Here is a 6,456-nt window from a genome sequence, read left to right as displayed (position 1 = left end):
ACAGTTGTGCAACATCATAAGTTTTAAATATTTTTTTCTGATTTTTATCAGTTTAAATGTTCATAGTTGTGGGAAATAATGGAGGGACACAGACAAGAGAGTGGGTCATTATTTAACGACAGGAGACATTAATTTCAAAAAGTTAAAGCTTTATAATCACTAAAACAGAAACTGAAATCACATGACAAAATATACAAGGTAAATATCCTTACATCAAATTCTAATAAGTTCCCAAGCAGCATTTGTCTTACTTTGCCTATCCATAAATTTCTATTCAAAGGAAATATTTTTGTTGTTTTGTGTGTGTAGGGTGAAATTGATGTTTACCCTCATTTACCGATAAAAATCTCATCCTTCAAACCTACCTTTAAGTCAGTGGTTAGAGCATGTAGCCAAAACATAGAAAGCCCATGTTTGAATCCCTTCTATTTCTCAGGCAGAGAGTGAAACTGACCTGGGGGTCTCCCATATTTTTGGTGAGTGCCCTGAACAGTGGGCTAAAGCTTATAAGAGAAGCTGCCTCCTCTCCCTGACATTTTGTGTGCAGTTGGGCTTGCTCTAAGAATGCCTACTGGATGAGGTACACCACATGTTAGGCCCATGGATCTTGAAAGGTGCCTTGTGAGGATATTGACCATTGTAGCAGTGGATATATGTCTCCAAGTTTTGCATCTGTTGTTATGGCAGGGGCTGGTGCTGCTTTGTTTTGGTGGATCCTGGTGGGGAGCTTCTAATAATGAGCTTGGTGATGTTGGGGGGTTGTTTGAAGGCCAAAAGAAGGAGTTTGGGAAAGATTTCTTTCAGGATGTGGCCCCCAGTGAGTATGCATTGTAATTTTTAATTATACTTACATTCATAAATCTGCTAGACAGCAAAAGCATGTTCTTAACAAAGACACTGGATTTCTGGCACATTATAACCATCTTCTAACCCACTAACCCCACTTTGTCCAATTATTGTAGAAGTGTTAACTGCCTACTTCACCTTCAATGATTTCTTGCAACATGTGTTAACTCCTTATCTATGCCACCCTTGTATTTAGCTGTGATTCTCTGAGTACCTTTCTCCGACCTGAAGAAAAGCTCCATGTAAGTGCAAAAGCTTGTCTCTTTCACCAGCAGAAGTTGGTCCACTAAAAGATATCACCTCCTCCAACTTGTGTCTTTAATATCCTGGGACAAACACAGCTACAACAATGCTGCAAACAATGTATACCTCATGTAGACCGTCTGTACTGAGGAGAAATTCATCGCTACTTAAATCCCTAAAATCCCTGCCCATCTTTCAGTGCAGCTCGTTTGACTCACATTACCCCAAGCAGATCCAGGGTCCATCCAGACTATATCTTATGAGTCAACCTATACTGGCCCTGCAGTCCATACTTTTAAACTGGCCCTTCCTCACACTTGGGATTTTACTATAGGTAATAGAACAGCTCTAATAATTAAGGACACCCACATGAGCCGTGGTTTGCTACATTGCATCGCATAATGAGCTCCCTTTCTATATATTTGATTGCAACTTACCATAAATGCCTACAACATAGTTTGTGATTGGTTATAAAAGTCATAGTCTTACTTAGAGCTTTTCTCAGGGACTCCTTGACCTCTTTGTTTCTCAGGCTGTAGATGAGGGGGTTGGCCAGGGGAGTCAGGACAGTGTAGAAGACAGAAAGCACTTTGTTCAGGTCTCGCAATTCAGCAGTGTCTGGGAGCATGTACACAATGATTAGGGTCCCATAGAAAATTGTGACCATGATGAGGTGAGAGGAGCATGTGGAAAAAGCCTTTTGCCTCCCCGTGGTGGAAGGGATTCTCAAGATGGTGCTGATGATACACACGTAAGATGTCAGGGTTAAGAGAAATGGAAGAAGAATCATTATGAAGGAGAGAAGGAAGATCACAAGAACCATCTTGCTGGTGTCACTGCAGGACAATTTGAGCAATGCGATGTAGTCACAAAAGAAATGGTCAATTTCATTGGGCCCACAGAAAATCATTTGTTACATCCAACATGCTGTGTTGGTACTGACTGTAAAGCCACTTAGCCAAGACCCAACTGCTAGCTGGAGGGAAAACTGATCATTCATAAAGGCTGCATAATGCAGGGGTTTGCATATGGCTAAATACCGATCATAAGACATCACTGCTAGGAGACAACATTCTGTAGCTACCAGACAAGCAAAGCAATACAGTTGTACAATACAGCCCGCAACAGAAATGGTTCTGTCCCCAGTCAGGAGACTGGCCAGCACCTTGGGCAGGATGTTTGAGGTGTAGCAGGTCTCCAAGCAGGACAAGTTCCCCAGGAAGAAGTACATGGGGGTGTGAAGGTGCTGATCAGCCACAACTAGCACAACAATGAGGATGTTCCCAGCCATGGTCACAATGTAGATCACTAGAAACAGCAGGAAGAGAAAGACCTGCAGTTCAAGGAGATTCCCAAATCCCAGGAGGATGAATTCTGTGACGCCTGTTTGATTTCCCCATTTGGAGTCTTCCATGGGTTGTATCTACAGAAAATAACTCATAATAATAAATAAATTAATTCTGTCACTGTTTGATTTCCCCTCACTCTGTTTTCCATGACCAGTCCCAAAAAGATAGTTAAACAAAGCTTTGCAATGTTATTTGATGAAGTTAGAAATTTAATATAGGGTCAATAATTTAAGCCTATGAAGATTATAATTTAAACTCCCATTTTCCTGGTGATTACTAATGTTATTTTTGACCTGATACTCCGGACGGTGAACATGCATTTCTTGGTATCTCTGATGCTTGAGGCATCTGATGTCAGCTTAAAAGTAACTTGACATTTCATTAGCCACAAACCTTGTTAATACAACCAAATGCAATCTCCATTTCTTCCAACTCGAACTCTGGTCTCCTTTGGTATCATGCAGGTGTGATATTATCTGATTAAAATATGACCATATAGATCATTGTTGCCACCACTGTTCTATATTTGCAGCAAATATTGTACAAAGGTTGTTGAGTGAGGTGTCTATGAAAAGGTTATGTTTTGCTGGTTATGATTATGCTATCTGTATGCATGTATCATTTTTGTATTTGAAGGCATAAGTATTGGCTCTATACCTGGATTTCAAATGTTTGCTCCTGGGGTATAGCCCACAAGATAGTGCCCAGCACACCTTGAAGGGACTATTCAAGTTAAATGGTTCATCAAGAAACACTTGGTTGAAAATGGACCATGGGAAATGTCCATCTACACTGAGTGGACTGTCATGCAAACTTGCTGTCTGGAGTATAGGTAATGGCTTCCTGCAATGGCTGAGCAAAATGGATAGACATGGGACTTTCCCATGTGACTCCAAATTCCATCTGGTTACTGTAATTTTCCACAGTAAGAACAATGGGATGCCCTCCACATAGAAAAAGCTATAAAAGGCCCTGGAAACACGTCCATTTTGTCTCCAATCCTGCCTCGTACCTCTGGAGGAACTGTGCTACAAACTGAAACTCTGAACAATGGACTGAATGACCCACCCAAGCTGTGGATGTATTCCAGAAACTTGACTTAACCCAGCAGTTTATTCCATCACTGTTACAAGCCTGAACAAAGAACTTTGCCATTACTGTATGCAATTGATTCCTTTTACCAATTTTAACTCTCACCTTTCTTTCTTCCTTTTTACGAATAAACCTCTAGATTTTAGACACTAAAAGATTGGCATCAGCGTGATTTTTGTATAAGATCTAAGTTATATATTGACCTGGGTGTGTAGCTGGTCCTTTGGGATCAGAAGAACCTATTATTTGATGAGATTGTAAAGAACCACTCATCTTTGAATCCAGTGTTTTTGGTGGTGATATAAGAACTGGAATGCCTGAGGAAACTGCCTTTATGTCTTCTTGTTATCCAGTGTGGTGATACAAGTTTACTTTTGTTGATAGTTTGGTATATCCTATGGGGGATTAGCCACCAGTCTTGGGGTGTATCTTTCTTATTTCTCAGCAATTCGTCCTGAATTTGGCATCCTCAGTTGTGACTCACTAAGGCACGGTTACAGCAGGTACCACACTTTCCTAACTGTTCCCATACACTAGTATGGATGGAATCCAAATCCCTTCTGAATCACTGAAAACTGACAGACAATTTCCTTTCTTAAGCAATGAGGGTCTGATTTTCAAAGTTATTTAGGTTGCCAAAAATGTCAATAGCTGCCTAGGACTGGAGTCACAACAGGATTTAGCTTCCTAACTGCCACTTTAGGCACCTAAATCCCAGAATCAGGCCCCACTGGGATTGACAAAACCCCCACTCAGCTGCCCCCAAACCCTGAATGTGCCTGAACTTGTTCAGCACCTAAATTTTGGTTGTAAAAGTCTCCCAGGTCACTATGTTTCTGCCCCACACCATGGCTGGCCATCCCAGTGGTTTTCTAGGAGCCTAAAATTTAGTCACATTGACAATGCCAACAAAGTACCTTTTTGAATCTTGCCCTTTACTGGACTTTTAAAAGCTGGCTGAGCTAGATGGTGCCCAACCTACGCAGGACCTTTTGAAAATTGCACTGCACACCTGTATGCATCTTGAGGCACCCACAAATGCCTTTTAAAATCTGACCCCTTATCTTCAACTGTTCTATATCAGTAGAATTGCAATAACTTTCAAGAGCTACACAGGTTTAAACCAGATTGGGATCTGACCCATTGACTGCAGTGGCATTGAATATCTGGCCCAGTGCATTCAAAAAATGAGACAGTCAAGATTTAAACTATTCTCTATAATGGAAGATACCTCTCTCACTTCTACTTAGTCTACTTTTATAAGATTTCCTGACCTTCCAATTCCTCATTCAGCCTACAAGTAAAATATATATAATAGTATACCTGTGAAACTAACAAAAGTACAAAAATATCTCTGTTATCCCCCTTAAAGGTCAAAGTTACTTATGTTTGAATCCCACTCTTCTAGTTGAATACTTCCGAATTTCTAAACCGTTTTCTAAGAGCTAAAGCTCACCAACTGGCATCAAGATTATATATTTCAGCTGAAAAACATGCTCTCTTACTGCCTTATTTTTTGTTTAATGTCAGACTCTTCTGTGATAGTTCAAAGGACCAAGAAGATCGATTACACTTGTTCACGTAGGCTAGAATTTTCAAAGGAGCCTAATGGAGTTAGGCACAAAGGGTAAAATTTTCAAGAGTGCCCAATGGCCTAATTTAAAAGATATTTAGGCACCTAGTGGGATATTCAAAAGAAATTAAGGACCTAAATGTGGCCCTAAGTTATTTGTTTCATAGTCCTCGCACCACATGAAAGCATGAAGGTGAGTTATCCCACTAAATCCTCTAGCCCACAGACATACCAATTCTTCTGAAATAACTTGTCCAAAACCCTGTGTAAATTCCTGTCTGACAGGTTTCTTTGAATATCATCACAGATTCTAACAGGTGTATTAAATGTAACTATGAATTTGAAAACTGAAGAGTGTTTTTGATTTTTGTGTGTGTGGTTTTTTTGCTCTTGTTTGTGATTAAAAATGGCTAACTGACTAAAAGGAGAATATTGATATTCATTGAAATTGTTAACATTTTCTTTGGCATATAAAAACAAATATCAATTTTTGCCAGCTTTCTAAAAATGTTAAATGATGCTTTGGATTTTTTGAGAACCACGAATATTCCTTTATTGGGTATTCATTGTTTTTTGACAAAAACATGAAAAAAAATCAGTGAGAGGTGTTGACAAAAACAATATTCATTTCCTTTGAAATTTTTGGCAGAAATTGAAATATTTTTTGATGTGATCTAATGTTCAATATCTGAACTTCTGGCAAAAAGAGATAACCCCAAATCATAAAAAGAAACTATCCCAGGATTAAAATGTTGAGCAAGAAACAGGACTTTTTCAGAGCCTATAACTAACCAATCTCAAGTCAAAACTTCTAGATCTTCCCAAGAATTTGAGACTTCATCACAGGAGTGGATGTCAAAATCACTTCACATTCAATATTAGTTTTCCAGGCTGGCATCTTCCAAACATTTCAATTAACTTAATAAGAAGGCAGTGAGAGGAGATTCAATATTATCTCATGCTCCCTCAACTCTATGTTCACTTAGAGTGAGCAAGATTCATCTATCACTACATAAATCCAGTATTCCCAGGACAGCAGAGGGTCTAAGTGAGAAACAGAGAGAGTATATGAGAAGAGAGAGAGAGAGAGAGTGTCTGTAATATACCTCGATAAACATAGCTGATAACATTCTATTAGGGAAAATCCTGCAGTGGGGAAAGAATGAAGAAGATGGACTGGCCTGTGTTTCATCTTCTCTGATGCTTCAAACCAGCAAACTACAAAGGGACTTAGGCACCTAGAAAATCACTGGGATTCACAAAACCTGAATTTAGCATCCAGGCATCTTATAGAATGTATGGTGGGAGAGATAGGCACCTCAAAATGGGATGCACAAAAGCCAGCTGGATCAG

The 6,456-nt window shown here is 39.5% G+C and overlaps 1 pseudogene; it reads right to left on the bottom strand.

Annotated features, from left to right (window-relative positions):
• Window positions 1–1,526: 1,526 nt before the first annotated feature.
• LOC113407885 lies at window positions 1,527–3,803 on the bottom strand (annotated as a pseudogene).
• Window positions 3,804–6,456: the final 2,653 nt, after the last annotated feature.

The sequence above is a fragment of the Terrapene carolina genome, unplaced genomic scaffold (assembly GCF_002925995.2).
Source record: "Terrapene carolina triunguis isolate 2854851 unplaced genomic scaffold, T_m_triunguis-2.0 Scaffold505, whole genome shotgun sequence".
Classification (NCBI taxonomy): Eukaryota; Metazoa; Chordata; order Testudines; family Emydidae; genus Terrapene; species Terrapene triunguis.
This window is presented reverse-complemented; position numbering and strand designations above follow the sequence as displayed.